The following is a 22618-nucleotide window of genomic DNA, read 5'->3' on the forward strand; positions in this document are numbered from 1 at the left end:
GATTCTATTAAAGTAATTTTGATAGAAATTGATTTTAGGGACCTAATTGTGAAAAAGTTGGGAATTAGGGTTTGGTGTTGAGGTTTTGAATATGAAAGGCTATGTAGTAGTCTAAAATAGTTGGAAAAGGTGTTAATTGAGAAAAATTAGATCAATTGAGGGGTTAATTGAGTAGGGACCAAATTGTAAAACTGTAAAGTTTGGGGTAAAAGTGTAATTTCGAGAATTTAAGGGCAGAAACTGTGAAATGAATTAGAATTGAATTATATGCTGATGAATGAATAAATTTGTATTTTAGATCGAGAACCCGAAGCAAGCCGAGGAAAAGAAAAAGTAGTTGATTAGTCCCTAAACTTTTACAAATTCTGCAAATCGACCCAGGTAAGTTCATATGGCTGAAATTTAATGATTAAATGTTAATTTCATTAATTATATAATGTATGATGAAATGTATTTAGTGTTGAAAAGAGAGTAAAATAAAAATGCGAAAATCGAATAAATGATCAAATTAAGCGGAACGCCGGATTTGAGTACTTCTGATCAATAGATAAAGTGATAAGTGGTAGCTTTAGCTACACTTATCTGATCAAGGGAAAAAGTGATAAGTGCTACACTTATCTGATCAAGAGACAAAGTGATAAGTGGTAGCTTTAGCTACACTTATCTAATCAAGTGAAAAAGTGATAAGTGTTATACTTATCTGATCAAGTGAAAAAGTGATAAGTGCTATACTTATCTGATCAAGTGACAAAGTGATAAATGGTAGCTTAGCTACACTTATCTAATCAGGGACAAATGATAAGTGATCATACATAAGACCATAGTTATACTATGGCAAAGTGAAAGTGAAGTACTCAATTTTCCGTAACCGTTCCTTAATTTTGATCACGGATGGCAAGTGACAAATGGGCCCAAAGGAATTATGGTAAAAGAATAAGTAGTAGTGAGTTTATACCAAGGAATTCACCAAAGATTGTGGTTGACAGGTAAACTTAGTAATGGTGTATATTGTATAAGTGTACAAATGTTTGGTAAGATTTATGTTTTATGCCTATGAACTTACTAAGCTTTTCTATAAGCTTACATGTGTGTGTTTATTGTTTTTGTAGATTAACGTATTTATACATTCAGAGGATCGGATCTACATCAAGAATCACACTATCCAGATATACTCCGGTAGATTATGTTAAGCAACTTTTTGGATTTATATGGCATGTATAGGGAATTGAAGTAAAAAGTAATAGAATGAATGACTAAGTATGCAAAGTAAATTTTGAATGTTATGGTTGTGTTAGATATCGAAACATATACATGTTTTTAGTTTGAAATGGTTGATTGGTTGAACTTCATTAGTATTTAAATGAAGTAGATGAAATACTGGAATTGGTTGTGATTTGAAATTTGCAGGGAAGGTTAGACAATTATAAAGGGGTTATATTGAATTTTTTAAAAAAATTTCAATGGAATAGTTTTGGATAGCAGCATTGATGTAACTTTGAAAATCACTAAAAATAGTGGAAATAGAATTAGAAGTTGAGTGAGATATTAAATTAAAGTTGAATTAGTCTACTTTCACATGAAAGAAGTGGAGTAAGCAAAAGAATTATATACTTTTAGATATTTTAATTTTAGTGAAACAGGGAAAGAATGTTTTGAAGTCCCTATTCTGACTTTAGAAATTCATTAAAAATTGTACAGAAGGAATTATGAGTTATAATTTATATTTATAGATTCCTTAATGAGTCTATTTTCAGTAGAAATAAGTTTAAGCACCATATGAAGTCTGTAATAAGAGATAATTAAATTTTAGTGATGAGTGGTCAGGATAGTCAATCAGTGAAATAGGGTAGATTTAAAATAATAAAATGTACTAATTTTATAAACCAAAAATTCTGAAAAATTTATGGTGAATATATATATGAGTCTAATTTCAGGAAAATTTACGGATCTAAATTTCAAGTTTTGTAGCTTGAGTTATAATTATTTTAGTGACTGCTGCGCAGGTGGATAGCTTTATTATGAATGATGAAATTAAATTTGAAAGTAAATTTTTATGCCCCAAACTTTTAAGTTAAGTCAAGTAACGCAGTTAAGTAACACCTCATGCTCGACTCCGGCAACGGTATTAGGTAAGGGGTGTTACAAAATGAATCTAAATTATTTTCACAATCTTCTCCTAAATATCTATCCAAGTTAGATTTACTTTCCAAGCCAACACGTTGCTTTTTCTTGATATATTGTTGCGTGACTAAGCCTATCTTCGGTTTTACTTGATCTATTTTATTTTCACTTGAACTTGGAGCTCTAGTAGGAAAATTACATTCAACTTCAACGTTCACGTGATGATTTCCCTCAACAATTGCAGAATATTCAACAAACAAATAATGCAATTCTCTATTGACCATCCTTATAATGTCATCTACAATAGTAGGAAAAAGCAAGTTGACTCCAAATGAAAGAAAATCAATTTTGCGTAGTGGGTCAAAGATAACTACTAGATAAATAAGCAAGTTCATCACTTTTGAATCACCCCAGTACTTCTTGTACTTGTCATTCATTTTTGAAGCCATAGACATTATGTCTAAATCCCCACAATGTTTCCACCCATTGAGAAGAGAATACACATCTGTAAATACTTCAAAAAAAGTATTAGAGGTGACATGTAATGATCCAGACATCTTCAATGTAAGTTCATGAAAAGGCTCAAGCACTTTCGTAACTCTTCGAACATTTTCCTATCATTACATGTACGGGCTCCATAACCAGCACTAAGGTCTAGAAAAAAGTTATGATCATCATGAACATAAGCTTCAAAAACACATTCATTTTTTTTAGCCACATTTAACATCATATAAGTTGAATTCCATCTAGTAGGCACATCTAGACATAAATAAGCCTCAGTACCTACCATTTCTTCTTCTGTCTGATGGTTGAATTTAGATAACCTTGATGGTGATGCTCTAATATATCTCACAGCTCCTCTAACTAGATCCACAGAAATAAAAGCGTCCTTAACCCCTCCTTGAACAATGAGATTAATAATGTGTGCCACACATCTCATATGTATATATTTACCATTCGCAATACAAGCTTTTCAATGAACCAACTTCTTTCTCAAATAATCAACAGCAACATTGTTAGAAGATGCGTTATCAACAGTAATTGCAAATACCTTCTCAATCTCCCAATCTCGAAGACATTTCTCAAAGGCTTGACCAATGCTCTCACCTCTATGAGCAGAAATTGGGCAAAAGTTTATAATTCTCTTTTGTAACTTCCACTCATCATCTATCCAATGAGCTGTTAGAACTATGTAGGATATCCTTTGCAATGACGTCCAAGTGTCTGTCGTCAAAAAAATTCTACTTGTCTCTTTTTGAAAAGATTACTTTAAGTTATTCTTCATGGAATTAAACAAAACAAGACAACCTTTTTCCAATTGTCCAACGAGACGAAAGATGAAACCTTGGGCATGCTATAGAAATAAAGAACTTAAAACCTTCCCCTTCCACAAATTTAAAAGGCAATGATCATATGAATCAATGCATTTCTAATATCATCTTGATTACACACCCAAGTTGACAAATCTACATTTTCTTGGCTAGATTTTGTAAATGCAAGTTTTGCTTACTTAAGATCAGAGGTATTACCTCGGGGTTTTCTTGAGCAAGTCTTCAAATAGTTATTTAGATTGGTGGTAGAAGCCCCGATTTCCATTATGTAAGTGACATCACAATAATTACACTTTGCCCTATTCTCCTCATCTTCTGTTGAGTATTTTCTGAAATGTTGCCAACAAGGTGCCCTTGGTTTGGTCTTTCTTCGAGTATTTCCCTTCTTTGTTATGCGAACAACTTTAGTAGGAGAAGTAGGTGTAGCTTCTTGTAATGATTTTTTGCTTCGGGACTTTTGGGATGCTATTGAGTCATTCATCTATAAAAATAAATATAATCAATTAAAATTACAAAATGGTCAAGGGCCATAATTCCATCAAAGTTTTAAACTAATAGATATGTTCCACACAAATATCCATCAACAATTCAAATTAAAGTGTTCAAAATTAACTCAAAACAAAAAAAAATGGAGTAACTTACTTATAAAATATACTAATTTAACTTATCGAATATATTAACGAAACTTATAATTGAGTAAACGTAACAAAAGTTTTTAAAAATGAGAATAAAAGCCAAAATTTTAAAACTCTTAGTTGAACAGTTGTGGTTCACATAAATAATAAAAAGAAATAAAGTCTACAATAAATAATATAAAATAAATCAATAGTCAAAGATGAAAGAAGCCATAAGTCCATAACACTTATTTTGGGAGATTGGAGTGAGATTTCCAATCATTTCAACTAATATTTATAATGGATAGAGATTAACAAATTATTTTAGCCTACAAATCATTCCCATCCACATGTTTAGGAATAGAATTTGAATGAACTAAAATTCCATCACGTTTGTCACATACTGTTTAAAAAAATGTAATAAACATAACATTATTTAAAGGTTTGTAATTTCTAGTTTTGGCCAATACATAATTTGTTACAATATAACAAATTGGATTAAGTTGAAGACCTGAGTGACAAGTTAGCGTAAAGCATTTTTTTCTTTCATGTTGGCACATTTGATGCCTGTGTCTTCGTCTATTTTTCAAACACATTATTTGAAGAATTATGATTCACGTGATGTTTAAGATCAAAAAGTGCATGCCTAACTAATACTTATCAGAAACAAATAATGCAATGGGTCGCATTCATTTTCAACTTTAATAAACGTGAATACAACAACTCCATCCATGGCCTGGTCTTCATCTGAAATGTTGCATTAAAGTAGTTATATCTGTTTCTTTTTGCTTTTGCAAAATTAATTTATTTAAAGAGTTGATTAATTTAATTTGAATTGGTTTTTATAATATATATAATATATATGCATGACTTAAATGAAGCTAAATGGAATATATATGCATTAATATATATATATATGCGCATGACTTAAATGAAGCTAAACAGTATATATATGCATGACTTAAATGAAGCTAAACCTGCTAATAAAGGTATATATATATATATGCATGACTTAAATGAAACTAAACCTGCTAATAATGGTTAATTTAATTAACCTGGAATAATGAGAAAGAATAGCAGAAACCTGGAAACTTTGATTAGTAAAACAGACCCTTAAATTCATACAAGGCACGCAGGTGAGGCGATTTTCAAATGAGAATTTGTTAAATGTGTGATGAGTTAACTCAGTTGGGATTCTCTCTAGTATTGATAACCAAATTCAAAGGTGGAATTTCAATTTTTCTTGCCGTAAGGAGCAAGAAGAAGATTCAAAAAGAGCACAGTAATTGTTTTTAGAATGTAAAGGTAAAAACTGAAAACACTCACTCACTCACACGCACAAAGGCAAAAATATATATATATAGTCTCACCTTAAACAACTGATGGTGGTTGTGGCCTATGGAACCGTGGTTGTGGCCAGTGGAACCGTGGTCGTGGCCTCGTGAGACAAAACAAGACATCAGAAAAGAGTAAACAATTGGAAGGGGGTCGCCAGGTGTGGGGAAGGAATTAAAATCTTGAAGTAAAGAAGAAAGGCTGATGAAAAAAAATTTTAATTAAAAATTAAAATTTATCAAAACGACGTAGTTTTGTCATTTCTTATTTGGATTTTCGGATAACTCGAATTGTGTAATTCATATCCCAGTTAAATTGAAAATTTTGAATTTTTTTCGAGTCGATCCGAATAACTTGAATAAATCAAACTATTTAATTCAAAATTTAAATTTTTTTATCAAATTTTTCGAATCGAGTTGGATTTTGCTCATCGCTAGTTGTATATGATGATATGCATTAGTTGAATCGATGTATATCAAGGAAAGTCATATTGAATGTTAATGTGAATAATAGTGTAGCTTGTTGAATTGATCGAGATAAGCTTTAGTTTTCATTACTAAGCATTTTATATGCTTACCCAGTTGTTTTCTCTTTTCCTTATAGATCGTTACCTTGTGGAATGCATCAAGACGGATCATTTCGAAGCTCACACTATCCTATCATTGAATTGGTAGCTTTTGAACATTTAGACTTAAATATTGTGGCATGTATATAAGGTGTCTTATGGTACAACTTAGCATGTAAATATGCTTCGTATGACAAGTTTATTTTAGCCTTTACTTATCATGTTGAATTAGTGACTTAAATCATACATGTTGTTGAGTATATAGATGTGATGACTTATAATTATAGATATGTCATATGGAATGGCAACAAATAGGTTAAAAATGGTAGTTGGCAATGGTTGAAGCTTATTTGAAATGGCACATGCTAATGTCTTGTTTGAACTTGTGTTTTGACATGTATTTGACTTAGATCACTTAAGGGTCAATAGCCATTGATATGTGGAAAATGGTATAAATGCATGAACTTAAAAAGGAATGATATGTATCAAGATGTTATGGCATAAGTAGGGGATAGTACTTAAATGGTTAAATGTTGATATGAAATGTCCTTTGAATTGTTAAGTTTAGTTGGTAATTATGTATTGAATGCTTGTTTAAATATTGAATTGAATGTTTGAATTGCTTGGCATGATTTTGGCAAGTTTGAAATTAGGTGAAAGTGAAGTTTTGTTGATCATAATGACAGGAATGTATAGAAGCTTTGGAATAGGTACCAAATGGTTCATTTTTACCAAAAATAGGGTCATGTTCTGATGCGCAACCTACTTCGTCACAACATCTGCCAACAGTGAGTCACGTTGCGTCGTCGAGTGCCCTGAGATCATGGCGTGACATACATACTTTTTTGGTGACATCATAACATCGGCCCTAAACTTTTAAAACTTTACAATTTGGTCATATTTTGTGCTTGGTTGATAAAAGATCTTTCTTAAGCTCGATTAAGACTCGATTCTAATTGTTTATCTATAAATAAATGTGTTTGGCATTGAATTACAGGTGTGTAATAATATTTTGATGTAAATTGGCTGTAGTTGCTCCAGCAAAAAATATAGCATCCTGTAAAATGGCCGAATCCGGAGATGTCACAAAGAACAGTTTTGAAAAATAAGTCGTTTCGATAAATCTTTCAAGTTTTATAACTCATGTTGAAAGCGTTTATTTAGTTTGTTCATTTGCAAAAACGTAACTTACAGCGGAAGTCATAGAAAAAGTTATATGTGAAAATCCAGTTCGTATTTTCGAAAAACCTTTGTTTTAATAAAAACCACATTTTTTTTATATCCTTCACAAATAAAATGTTAAAACGAAAATCCAAATCCCAAAATAAAATCAAACAGTCCGGAGAGTCCAATTATTACAAAACTTCCAGAATAATCCTTAAATAAAAATAAAACAATAATCATAAATCGTTTACGAACTCGTGGTCACCGAGAGGCTCCGTCACACCGATCCGCCTAAGCTCGTGGATTACCTGAACAGAATAGACAAACAGATGTGAGTTTTCGTAAACTTAGTGTGTAACCCAACAGAAATAGACATGCTATACACACAGACATCTCATATAAAGTCAAATTCAAATTCGGACCTACGTCCTTTACAGATACAGATAACAGAATCAGATATGCAGAATAGATATACAGAATCCTAGCCCCATCCTCTACACACCAACTCCGACCATCCTATCACACCATGTGGGGTTAAAAACATCCACCCATCCCTACACACCATATTGTGTCATTACGACACATATCAGATAATATGCAGTCAAGCTACCAGAATATAGGAGAAGGTCACCATACAGAACACTTCCTCCACATATATAAATCCCACCGCAATCATATATTCAGAATTATCATGCTTACATGCTCATGTACAGATATCAAATATATATAACAGAATAATCAAACATGCATAACAGTGTGATACTCAAAGCAGAATATCATACTATCAAATCACATAATTCTGACAAAAATATGAGCCCACAAGCCCGTGTAGCCCACACGCCCAGATTGGCCTTGCCCATTTGGCCCACACGCCCAACTTGGCCTACCCCGTGTGGCCCACACAGCCACACCCACACTATCACACGGTTCTGTCTTGCGCACAGCCATGCCCTCATCAAACACGAAACACGGCCAACCACATGGCTAGGCACATGCCCATGTAACATCGCCAAAATGCACTTTCGAATTTCACCGAATCTCAATTTTTCGTGTTTCGGGTACACACCTGGTACGGTTTTGATGTAAAATCACTTCTGAGCTAATCAACACCTAAAATCGATACAACAAATCTTCTATAATCAATCTTAGTTCACAAATAACTGAACCCTCGAAACCAATGACAGTTCAAAACGAGTGTTCATCACTTACCCCAAAACTCCGAACGATTCTAACTACGATTCTGCAAGCGAAGAGCCCCTTTCTTCCCAATTCACTGTTGCCAAAACTCAAAATCAACTAACAGAAAGAAAAGAATAGCATTGATTTGAACAGTTTAAAACGATTTCCCCAACCCACACGAAAAACACCCCTTACACTTACCAAATTGCGCAAAAACACTGAAGAACTAAAAAACAAGAATTTAATGACAGAATTGTGATAGAATTTCAGAAGCAAGGAAACAAAAAGAATTTTGCCAATCAACAGAAAAAAAGAACGTCAAATTGTTTTAGGAGTTTACCAGAGAGAGAAAAAAATAATCAAAAAAGAATAAAAATGAAATGAATATCCACAAATCCCTTAAATTCCTCACCACTAACCCACTAACAAACAACTTTCTCAAATCCCAACTCCACCAAAACTCTAACACACCACCAAGAAAAAATTAACTTCCACGCTCGCGCAGGGTCTCGAACACGAGACCTCTAACACACCAATCCCCTTACTACTCAAACCAGCAGGCTCATTCTGATATGAATTAATAGACAATTTAATATAAACCCACTCAACAAGGGTAAGGCTTGAATCTGAAAATAACAAAATTTGGCAAAAGGGATACTTGAACCCAAGACCTCACACACACACCCAGAACCCTTAACAAATAAAGCAGATACACATTTATGTCAGAATTTACAGAAACATGAATAAATAACTCAGGGCGTTACAACACTACCCCCTAAAAGAAATTTCGACCTCGAAATTTACCTGATCCGAACAGATGAGTATACTGCTAACGCATCGAGCCCTCAGGTTCCCGCGTGGCTTCCTCAATGCCATGATTCTATCACAGAACCTTTACTAACAGAATGGACTTCCTCTTCAGAACCTTAACATCTCGATCAAAAATCTGAACCAGCTCCTCTTCAAAAGTCAAATCCGGTCTAACCTCGATCTCCTCGACAGAGACAATGTGAGATAGATTAGACCGATACCACCTCAACATCGAGACATGAAACACATCGTGGATACGGTCCAACTCTGAAGGTAGCTCCAACTGATAAGCGACCGGTGCCACACGCTTTAGAATCTGATACATCCCAATAAACCTAGGGCACAACTTGCCCTTACGACCAAATCTCAGAACTTTCTTCCATGGAGAAACCTTAAGAAATACAAAGTCTCCCACAGAGTACTCAATATCTCTCCTCTTCAGATCTGCATAAGACTTCTGTCTATCAAAATCTGCCTTCAGACGATCCCGAATCAATTTAACTTTATCTTCAATCTCAGAAACCAACTCAGGACCTAAAATCCGTCGCTCACCCAACTCTGTCCAACATAGCGGAGTACGACACTTACGACCATACAAAGCCTCGTAAGGTGCCATCTGAATTCTAGACTAGAAACTGTTATTGTAGGCGAACTCTGCTAGCGGCAAAGAATCCTCCCAACTACCTCCAAAATCTATCACATAACTCCGAAGCATATCCTCCAGCATTTGAATCACCCTCTCAAATTGACCATCAGTCTGAGGATGGAACGCAATACTAAAATCCAATCTCGAACCCAAAGCCTCATGCAATTTCTTCTAAAACTGAGAAATGAAGTGAGGATCCCTATCAGAAATTATCAAAACAGGAACCTCATGCAGTCTTACAATTTCAGAGATATAGAGCTTCGCTAACTTTTGTAGAGAGTAGTCCGTTCAAATCGAAATAAAATGAGCAGACTTGGTCAATCGATCCACGATGACCCAAATAGAATCCTCATTAGTGGGTGTCAAGGGCAACCCACAAACGAAGTCCATCGTCACTCGTTCCCATTTCCATAAAAGAATCTTAACAGGTTGTAACAAACCCAAAGGCTACTCGTGCTCAGCCTTAACTTGCTGGCACGTCAGACAACGAGCAAATAAATTCGTAACCTCACATTTCAATCTCGGCCACCAATACAGTTCACGGAGATCTCGATACATTTTATTACCACTGGGATGCATAGTATAAGGGCTACTATGCGCCTCCCTCATAATCGACTGTCTCAGATCAGAATCATTCGGCACACAAATCCGACCTCAAAAACATAAAACTCCATCCTTATTCAGTCTAAAATTAGAAGTACTACCACTCTCAGTCTGATGAAACCAGAAACCTAGAGACTCGTCCCTAAATTACTTTTCTCGAATCTGCCCAATCCAAGTCGGTTTAACGTGTAACTCAGATAACAGGCCCCCATTATCAAATAGACTAAGACGAGCAAACATCGCTCTCAAATCAGTCATTGCTCTACGACTAAGAGCATCGGCCACCACATTGGCCTTACTAGAATGATACTCTATCACGCAGGCATAATCTTTGAGTAGCTTAATCCATCGATGCTGTCTAAGATTCAACTCCTTCTAGGTAAGGAGATACTTGAGACTCTTGTGATCAGTGTAGATTATACACATCTCACCGTACACATATGTCTCTAGATCTTTAACACAAAAACCACTACAGCCAACTCGACATCATGTGTCGGATAATTCTCTTCGTGTGTTTTAAGCTAACGGGATGCATAAGCCATAACCTTACCATCTTGCATCAGTACACATCCCAAACTGACATGCGACGCATCACTGTAGACCACAAACTCTTTACCAGATTCAGACTGTATCAGAACAGGAGCCTGATTCAGAACAAACTTGAGCTTCTCGAAGCTCGATTGTTGAGCATCAGTCCAGAAAAAAGGAACTCCCTTACGCAGAAACTTAGTCAAAGGAGCTGCAATCAGAGAGAACCCCTCGACAAACCGCCGATAATATCCTGCAAGACCCAGAAAACTGCGAATCTTAGATACGTTCTTAAGCTGTTTCCAATCCAACACAGCCTCAATCTTTCTAGGATCAACTTAAATCCCCTCAGCAGAAACCACGTGACCTAGAAAAGTTACCTCTTGCAACCAGAACTCACACTTGCTCAACTTAGAGTAGAGTTGTTTCTCTCGGAGTATCTGAAGCACCACTCTAAGATGTTTATTGTACTCATCCTCGGTCTTAGAGTAAACCAAAATATCATCGATGAAAATTATGACGAACTAATCTAGATATGGCTAAAAAACTCAGTTCATCAGATCCATTAATGTAGCCAGAGCATTCATCAAACCAAAGGGAATAACTAGGAACTCGTAGTGCTCATAACGTGTCCTAAACGACGTCTTATGGACATCGACCTCCTTAACTCTAAGCTGATGATACCCAGAACGGAGATCAATTTTCGAAAACACTGAAGCCCTCTGGAACTGATCAAACAAATCGTCGATCCTCGGGAGTGGATACTTATTCTTCACAGTCAGTTTATTAACTGCCGATAATCGATACACATCCTCATGGTACCATCCTTCTTCTTTACAAACAGAACTAGTGCCCCCACGGAGATACACTAGAACGGATGAAACCATGATCTAGAAGCTCTTAAAGTTGAGCCTTAAGCTCCGTAAGCTCCTTCGGTGCCATTCGATAAGGAGCGATGGACACCAAAGCTGTACCCGGTAGAAGTTCAATGCCAAACTCAGCTTCTCGATTCAGAGGTAAACCTGGGAACTCCTTAAGAAAGATATCCAAAAAATCTCTCACTGTTTTGATATCCCCGACAAAAAAGTCCTAAGAAACTGAAACACTGACGAAACCCATATACTTCTCACACCTTTTCCGAACTAATTTATCAGCCACAAGAGCGGAGATCACATTGGACAGATAATCTCGACTCTCGACTCTCACCGATCACAACCACCTCCTTATCATCCTCGGTCCTCAAAACAACCCTCTTAGTCGTACAATCCAAACTAACTCGGTGTTCAACCAATCAGTCCATACCCAAAATTAAGTCAAACTCCCCAAATGGAAGCTCCATCAGATTTGCCAAAAATACAGCCCCTTGCACTTCTAACGGAACATTCCTATAAAGTTTATTAACCTAAACAGACTGCCCCAATGGACTCAATACAGTAACCTTACTAAAATTACTCTCAACAGAAATCCCCAGGTCTTCAGAAACATTGCTCGCTACATAAGAGTGTGTAGAACCTATGTCTATCAGAGTAGTATAAGGTACATCAAAAATAAAGAACATGTCCGTGATAACATTAGGAACATCTCTATCTTCTCCGTGTCAAGCAGCATAAACCAGTGCAGTCTGCCTCGCCTCAGTCTGACTAGTACCTCTGCCCAATGCTCTCTACCCTTGGCCCATACAATTACCACCCCTAGCCGGTCCACGGCCCTTAAGTGACTGTTGAACTAACTTCTAAGGTCGTATAAAACACTATCTCGAAGCTTGCATCTGAGCAGCCCGCTGTGGACACTTTTGAATCTGATGGTCCAATGACCCACACCTCAGACAAGCCCCTAACCTCCTCCAACACTCACCCGGATGGCGCCTACCATAATCCTCACATGGCTGAATCCTAGTAGAGCAACAGGAACCCCTATTTCTTAGGCCTCTGAACAGAACTAGAGGACTCTGAATCCCTCTTATTCTTACCTCTCTCTCGATCCTTATTTTGGCACTCCATGCGCTTAACCTCTTCAGCAATCTTCGCCTTATCCACTAGAACATCAAACTCAACTCTATGGAGCTATAAAAACCCTCAAACTGCCTCTCAAACCGTCCTCAACACGAACGTATTTTTCATACTTAGACACCACCAAGCCTCGAGCGTAGAGGCTCAACCTTAGAAACTAGGCCTCATACTCAGGCACAGATCTATCACCTTACGTGAGACTCATGAACTCACGCCTACGAGCATCTATATAGCTCGCTTCCACTTACTTCCCTTGGAAGGTAGTCTTAAAGAAGTCCCAATTCAGACAATCTAGTTGAGTACCCTCATCAACCGATAACCACCACTGATATACCTCGTCGCGAAGCAAAGAGACTACATCCTTAAGTTTCTGCTCAGGAGTACAGTCGATATCATTCATGATCCTCTCGGTGGCCTCCAACCAATAATCGGCCATAGTGACACCCCTAAACAGCTCAGCTCCAATACCTCAGTGACACCTCTAAACAGCTCAATTCCATTGGACCAGAGTCGTTTAGTTACCGACCCACAACCTCAAAATCTAGAATAGGGTCCAGCAACAACCCTCTCCAACACCCTCAACATGGCTTGGGACAATACGTCATCCCCAGCCGAACGGCTTTGAAACCCAGTCTCAGTAGCAGGCGAAACTAATGTCTCACTCGTGTCTAAATTTGGCATACTTCCCAAAGAAGAAGACTCAGCTCGAGCCCCCCTGCAGCCTCTACAGCGCCCACAAATACCACGACCGCAAGTTCCACGAGGGCTCATCGTAAATTTAAATTTTATCTATATTATAAAATTTTATGCATCAATTCCAGTATTTATTAGCAGATATTTTATGCTTAAATTATCAGAAGTTCAAAAATGTTTTAGAGATTTTAGTCTCTAACTAGCTTGGTATAGTTTTCAGAAAGTACTAACTACAGTATTTTTAGAAAGTTCTATCTAAATTCAGAAGTACTTACAGGACTGGCACCGGAAACTCAGTGTATCACATACTCTCTCAAATTATCCAAATTATTTAAAAATAAATTATTTTTAAAACACAATTTTGGAACCCAAAATTCGTAGTCCAAGTTTTGCAACCTAGCTCTGATACCACTAAACGTAATACCCCAAACCCGGCCTAGACGTTATAGTCGAATCCAGAGATGTCACAAAGAACGGTTTTGAAAACTGAGTCGTTTCGATAAATCTTTCAAGTTTTATAACTTATGTTGAAAGCGTTTATTTAGTTGGTTCATTTGTCAAAACATAAATTACAGCGAAAGTCATAGAAAACATTATATTTGAAAATCTTGTTCATATTTTTGGAAAACTTATGCTTTAGTAAAAACCACATTTTTTTTATATCCGACACAAATAAAATGTTAAAACGAAAAATCCAAATCCCAAAATAAAATCAAATAGTACAGAGAGTCCAATTATTACAAAACTCCCAGAATAATTCTTAAATAAAAATAAAACCATAATCATAAACCATTTACGAACTTGTAGTCATCGAGAGGCTCCATCACACCGATCCGCCTAAGCCCGTGGATTACCTGAACAGAACAGACAGACAGATGTAAGTTTTCGAAAACTTAGTGTGTAACCCAACAGAAATAGACATGTTATATACACAGACATCTCATATAAAGTTAGATTCAGATTCGAACTTACGTCCTTTACAGATACAGATAAAAGAATCAAATATGCAGAATAGATATATAGAATCCTACACCCATCCTCTACACACCAAATCTGACTATCCCATCACACCATGTGGGGTTAAAAACACTCACTCATCCCTACACACCATATTGTGTCATTACGACATATATCAGATAATATGCAGTCAAGCTACCAAAATATAAGCGAAGGTCGTCATACAGAACACTTCCTCCACGTATATAAATCCCACTGCAATCATATATTCAGAATTATCATGCTTACATACTCATGTACAGATATCAAATATATATAAAAGAATAATCAAACATGCATAACAGTGTCATACTCAAAGCAGAATATCAGACTATTAAATCACATAATTTTAGGGTTTGGTTAGCCCTTACCGACCCCACCTAAGGCCCACAGTCGATCGAAGTGACCCGTACGACCCTAGGGAAAATTTCAAAAATATGGGCCCACATGTCTATGTGGGCCCACACGCCCATGTAGCCCACATGTCCAGATTGGCCTTACCCGTGTGGCCCACACGGCTTGGCCCAAAACCCACATACCCGTGTGGTATGCCCATATGGGCCCACACACCCGTTTAGCCCACACGGCCACACCCACACCATCACACGGCCGTGTCTTGCGCACGGCCATGCCCTCATCAAACACATGGCCGTGTCTCAGACACAGCCAGGCACACGCCCGTGTGGCATCGACAGAATACACTTTTGGCTTTCATCAAAGCTCAATTTTTCATGTTTCGGGTACACACCTAGTACGATTTTGATGTAAAATCACTCCCGAGCCAACCAGCACCTAAAATCGATACAACAAATCTTCCACAATTAGTCTTGATTCACAGTTAACCGAATCCCAAAAATCGATAAGTAGTTCAAAACGAGCATTTATCACTTACCCCAAAACTCTAGACGATTCTAACTACAATTCCGCAAGAGGAGAGTCCTTTTCTTCCCAAGACACTGCTGCCAAAACTCAAAATCAACTAACGGAAAGAAAACAATAGCATTGATTTGAATAGTTTAAAACGATTTTCCCAACCCACACTAAAAACACCGTTTACACTTACCAAACCGCGCAAAAACACCGAAGAACTGAAAAACCAGAATTGAATGACAGAATTGCGATAGAATTTCAGAAGTAAGGGAACAAAAAGAATTTTGCCAATCAACAGAAAAAAGAACGTTAAAAATTTTTTGGGAGTTTACTAGAGAGAAAAAAATAATCAAAAAATAATAAAAATCAAATGAATATCCACAAATCCCTCAACACTAACAAACAACTTTCTCAGAATCCCAACTCCACCAAAACTCTAACACACCACCGAGCAAAAATTAACTTCCACGCTTGCGTAAGGTCTTGAATACGATACCTCCAACATACTAACTCCTTTACCACTCAAACCAGCAAGCTTATTCTAATATAAATTAACAAACAATTTAATATAAACCCACTCAACAAGGGTAAGGCTTGGATCTAAAAATAACAAAAATTGGCAAAAGGGAAACTTGAACCCGAGACCTCTTACACACACCCAGAACCCTTAACCACTGAAGTAGATACACATTTATGTCAAAATTTACAAAAACAGGAATAAATAAATCAGGGCATTACAGAGCGAAGGGTGTTACAAGGCAATTAAGTGGGCAACTTTTAACTGAATACAAAACTTGATCAACAGACATGAGCAAAAATTAATGTAAGTAGGTGACTTGTGTACCTCTCTATTAAGTTGAGTAGTAAAAAATGCGATAATTTTTATGTAAAGTTTCGAGTTCTAGTTTTGTGAATGAAAAAAGTGATGCTAAAAGAGTTTTATATCACTTAAAAAGTTTGATCCAACTTAACTTTGGATTTATTCAAGACCCAATGTAGCTATCGAACTCCTGAATGTCATATAACAAACACAATAAAAGGTAAGTGGGAACCTCGAGTTGATCAAATTTTAGCTAGTCTTCAACAAGGATGTTAATATGGTAAAATTTTAATTTTGGTTCTTTTATTCTGTTTAAATTTGTAATTTAGTATTTGTATTTTAATTTGACATAATTTGATATAATATATAATTTTTAATCCAAATAACTAGCCATACTAACTATTTCAGTTATTATACATAGGGAGAGCATAAATCATTTCGATTTAAACGGTTTTAATGGTTGATTTAGTTGTAGGATCAATTTATTTGACTATGTCAATTGGTTATTTATTATTGAATTTCATAGCTGAATCGACTATCTTAATATTTAATATTTATGATTATTTAAATATATTATTATTTTATTATAATATATAAATTGATTAAGTCGGTTAAATATATTTATATTTTCATTATATTTTATGATATGTTTATTTTAAATGTATTTTATAATATATTTAAAATAAGTTGGTTAACATATTTAACTAACTGGTGTAAGTCAATTCGGTTAGACCAGCCTCAATTAACCATTTGCTCATCCCTTAAAATACTAACTTCAACTTTTTTCTAAATAGTTGTCCTTGTAACTAGACCTGTCCATGGACCAGGTCGGGCCGAGTACCGGCCGGGCCCTTGTTTGAAAAATTGGCCTAATTTTTTGTCCAAGCTCAACCTGAATAAAAATGCTAAAACTGAGGCTTGACCCGACTCGACCGTATTAAATTATATATATATTTTAAAAATAGAATACATAAAAAAACACTAAAAACATTAAAATAAATGTTTACCAACAAATTGAAATTAAATAAATTAAAAAATATTTATACTTAAATAACATTAAGATAGATGCAACTTAACAAGCAAATTTCTCTAAAATAGTAGTAAAATTAATAATAAAATAAGAGTTACACAATATCCAAAAAATAATAACAACATAATAGTGAAATGATGGCAAAATAGTGAGAAAACAGCAGGCAAACAACAAGAAAAAAAACATTTTTTTCTTTTTGCAAATTTGGGCCAGGCTCGAGGCCAAAAAAGCCTTACCCGAGACTTGACTCATTCTTTAAATGGGGTTTATTTTTTTGTCGAAGCCATTTTTTGGACCTATATTTTTTGCTCAAATCCTCTCACTTTTCAAATTGAGCCAAGTGACTTTCTTATGGATAGGTCTACTTGTGACTTAACATGCCAACATTTTAACCGAGATTGTTACTAGTATTGACTATTTGAATTAACTAGTCACATTATAAAAGTAAAGGGATGAAGTTATATCGAATTAAAGTACATGATTAAATCTCAAATTGGAGAATTTGACATATTAATATTAGGCTTAAATATACATTTGGACCTAAATTTATCATCTTCCCCAAGTTGGTACATATGATTTTTTTGTCCTCATTTGATATTTAAACTGTAATTTCGTCAAGGCTTTTGGTGTTTTTTTTTTGTAACAGTATTAAATTTGTTACACGTGCAATGATGATGCCATTATAATGTCATAATTTATTTTTAATTATAAAAATTAAAAGTATATATAAAAAATTTCAATCATAAAATTGTATAAATAAAATATAAAAATATATTAATAATTTTTAAAAATTAAAAAAGCAATTTAAATATTATTTATTTTTAATTCAATTCTTTTTAAATAATATATATTATTATAAAGTATATATATTCCATACGACTAAATTCTGTTCAGGCAATTGATGGAACAACTTTCAAGCCACATCAATAAGTCCCATATGAAGATAAAGGACTATCTGTCTTAAAAATCCAGATTCCAAAAGGCTAACCAATGAGCTCCCAACAAACAACTTCAATCCAACCCCAAGTGAAATCACCCTGCAATGAACTTGAATACCTTCTTTATAAAACCCCTCATTTACACAAACAGTAATCACAGACGAAAATGTAGGACCAGTTTCTTTGATTCCCTGTGAAACCATTTCCTTATAAATATAGTGCTTGCTTTCTCTGCATGGGCATCCTCGATATCTAACTCGTTTAGTTACTAACGTAAGAACATGAAGAAAAAAACTTATTTATTACAATTGTTAGACTTAAAATTAAGGATAGTTTGTACAATTTTAAACTTGAAATTAAAAGATAAGTAAAAACTCTTCTAAAAAATAAGACATCTTCAAAATAAGTGAAAATTTTCCTTCTCTTTGTTAAAAATAAGTCAAGGAAGTGGTTAAATATTACAAATTGAATTAGTTTATTGCTAACTTATATACTAAAATGTGTATAAAATATAATACTCCTACCAAATGTTTGTTTCTTTCTCTTGTTTGAACCAAGTCATGAATCTCATATTCTTTTTTTCTTTACAGTGAAAGAAGTTGGAAAGTTGTTAATAATAGATTACCCAGAGAAATGGGTAAAAGAAATTTTCACCCGAGATTTAATAATTGGTCCATTCTTAACCTAGGTAAAGTCCATCGTGTTGCGATAGAAATAAACAAAAACAAATAAGTTTTAGCTAATGTAATAAAGATACCAATTGTTGTTCCAATGATTCCATTTATTTTATTTATGTCAAATAGCTTAGGGACGAATACATACGGAATGGAAATATTTCAACCCCCCTAGTAAAGAACTGTTACAAATAACGAAGAAAGTAATAGATTTAGATAGGAAGCAATGTAAAATAAACCAAATTTGATACCTGAATATTCGATTTGATACCCTGCTACTAATTCTTCCTCCGGTTTTGGTAAATCAAAAGGTAATCTCTCACATTCTGCTAGAGAAGAAATTAGAAAAACGATAAACCCTATTGGTTAACGCTAAGAATTCCATCCCCAAAAACCATGTTTTGATTGTGCCTCAACTATATTAACTGTACTTGAACTGTTAGATAATTATAGTCGATGATGACATCACTGTTTACATCACTAGTCTAAAACCTTACATGAGATTTTCACCTCATACGGCTCCTCGTAGGTCACAAATAAATTTTAGGACTGAAGCAGTATTATTTATCTTCGTATGGTTGTAGAATAGATAGAGAAAAAATAGATTGGAAGGTCCAAAATTATACCAATGGAATTCTGTCTGCTATATTCTGAAGAACAAAAAATAAGTGCTTCTGAATTGATCTCGCCCGTTCATAATTTCAATTTTTATTTGTTGAGTAATAACTTAAGCTTTCAATAAAATACTTCTTATAGAATATCAATAGATATTTCAACTCATTGTTTTCTATTACGAAAAAAATGAAACATTCCATTAGCTCATAAATCATGACAAAGATTAGATCTCTCTATATCTATGAAAAAAGAATAATAAAAACAAGATTTCTTTTTTATTCTTTATTGTTTCTTTTTCGTTCCTATTATGCTTTCGGATCTGATAAAACCACGAATGGGGCTTAAACTAAAAAATAGTAAAGGATTATTTCGTTCCTGATAGTCATTACTTTAACCGGCAGATAGGAGGATACTATTGACCGAAATCACGGGGAGTACTGCCTAGTCATTTCTACGAATTTAAAGCCCTAATTAGTATTCTTTTTATGTTATCCAGAAGTCTCTTTTTTATATAATTTGCATAATCTCCATTACCAATCTTTTATGTATTTTGGTGTTCCTAACCATCCACTCGTTTTTTGTTCAATCTCCCGTTTGTTTAGCAATACATGTATGGGAATCCATACAAAGGATAGTGAAAACTCTATACGGTTGATCTTTTGAGCCCGCTTCAAGCTAGATTGACTAATAAACCTGTCTTGGGGTAAAGACTTCTTCTGCTTACGTTTTCTTCCACTTAACTCTTGTACATAGGAAATGAGATTCTATTTTTCTGTTTAATTTACTGTGAATTTATAAGCTGCTTTCTTTCCCTCATATATAATTATCTAATTTATTTTATCAACTCAACTTATTTTCTAGAACGAAAGGAATAGGTAAAATAAAAGTTTATATTTCAACGAATAGTACGTAGAGATATTGATAAAACACATAAAGTTAATGGTATTTCATAACTAATCGATTGAGCAGCAATTCATGCACCACCTAAAAGGAATATTTATTATTTGATCTGTATCCTGACATAAGAAGTCCAACGGGAGCAATACTTGAAATGGCAATCCATAAAAATATATCGATATTGAGATCGGCTAAAATAAGGTGAGAGCTAAAATGAATTACTGAAAAACTTAGTAAAATTGATGTGACTGCTATAGCCGGTCCAATACTAAATAAACGAGTATTGCCTCTAGATGGAAGAATATTTTCTTTGAAAAGCAGTTTTGTTCCATCTGCTAGCGCTTGAAGAATGCCCAAAGGACCGGCGTATTCAGGTCCAATACGTTGTTGTATTCCTGCAGATATTTCTCTTTCTAACCATACAATTACTAGTACACCTATTGTGATTCTCAATACAATAGTCAAAATAGGAACCAACATCCATATGATCCCATAGACCTCTTTTAAATGTTCCAATGTGTAAAAGGAATTGATATCTTCTACTTCTTTCATATAAATTATCATTTCAACGATCCACTTCTCCCATAATGATATCTGTGCTACCTAGTATCGTCATAATATCAGCCAATTTCATTTTTTTAACTAACTGCAGAAGAATTTGAAAATTGATAAAACTCGGCGGGTGAATTTTCCATCTCCAAGGAAAACTGCTTTGATCCTTTACTAGAAAAATTCTTAATTCTCCCTTTGGGGCTTCCATTCTCGCATAAAGTTCTTGTCTCGGTAATTCAAATATGGGAGAAGGTTTTTTACTAATGAATCAATATTCAAAATCATTCCATTCTGGATCCATTTCTCGATCAAAGCATCAGATTTCTAAATTCTTATAGGGACCACCCGGAATTTCTTCCAAGGCATGTTGAATTAGTTTTATAGATTCTGTCATTTCACTGATTCGGACTAAATAACGAGCTAATGAATCTCCTTCCTTTTGCCACTGGATTTCCCAATCAAATTAGTAGTAACACTCATAATGATCGACTTTCCGAAGATCCCAGTTGATTCCAGATGATCGTAGTATTGAGCCGGATAAACCCCAATTTATTACTTTTTCTCCATCAATAACGCCTATACCTTCAACTCGTTCAAAAAAAATAGGATTTCGCGTAATGAGTTTTTGATATTCAACAGTTCCTGTTAAAAAATAATCACAGAAATCCAAACAATTATCTATCCAGCCATAAGGTAGATCGGCCGCCACTCCTCCGATACGAAAATAATTATGCATTATTCTTATACTGGTGGCAGCTTCGAATAGATCATATACTAATTCTCTTTCTCTGAAAATATAGAAAAAAAAAGGGGGTCTGTGCACCAATATCTGCAAATAAAAGGTCCAAGTCATAATAGATGAGAAGCTATACGACTCAACTGCAACATAATTACTCTGATATAGCTAGCCCTTTTAGGGACTTGAATATTCCCCAACAGTTCTGGTCCATTTACGGTTATTGCTTCCGTGAACATAGTGGCTAAATAATCCCAAAGCGTTACATAAGGAAAATATTGTATAATTGTTCAGTTTTCCGCAATTTTTTCCATTCCTCAGTGTAAATAACCTAATATTGGTTCACAGTCAACAACATCTTCACCATCTAGAGTAACGAAGAACACCATGCATTGATGGGTGTTGAGGCCCCATATTGACTATCATAAGGTCTTTTTTTGTATCTGATAGATTCATAAGTTTTTCCTCGATTCATTCTTACATGAATTGTTGAAAACGAAAACAAGTACATCAAAATGAAAATCTTATAAATTGACTAATTCAAAATTTGCAAATTAACGATTTTTTGATTCCCGAATATCCAACTCACCAATTAATTCTTTATAACGTATTTTATTTGTCTTTGATAAATAAGATAGCAATCGTTGACATTTTCCTAGAATTTTACGAGACCTTTCTGAGATAAATAGTCTTTTTTGTGTAATTCCAATTATGAAGTAAGTCTTCGTATCTTATTGGTGAAACTAACTATTTGAAATTCAATAGACCCCCCTATTTTCTTCTCTCTTTTTTTCTTGAAAAATAACTGAGATGAATGAATTTTTTACCATAAAACTAAAAAATTTTCCCCTTTTTTTGAATCTGAATTTTACTGATTAGTAATAATAATACC

At 34.7% G+C, this 22618-nt stretch overlaps 1 pseudogene; it reads right to left on the reverse strand.

Annotated features, from left to right (window-relative positions):
- Window positions 1-21003: 21003 nt before the first annotated feature.
- Window positions 21004-22359, reverse strand: LOC128041969 (NAD(P)H-quinone oxidoreductase subunit H, chloroplastic-like; annotated as a pseudogene).
- Between the last annotated feature and the right edge of the window lie 259 nt (window positions 22360-22618).

The sequence above is a fragment of the Gossypium raimondii genome, chromosome 6 (genome assembly GCF_025698545.1).
Source record: "Gossypium raimondii isolate GPD5lz chromosome 6, ASM2569854v1, whole genome shotgun sequence".
Classification (NCBI taxonomy): Eukaryota; Viridiplantae; Streptophyta; class Magnoliopsida; order Malvales; family Malvaceae; genus Gossypium; species Gossypium raimondii.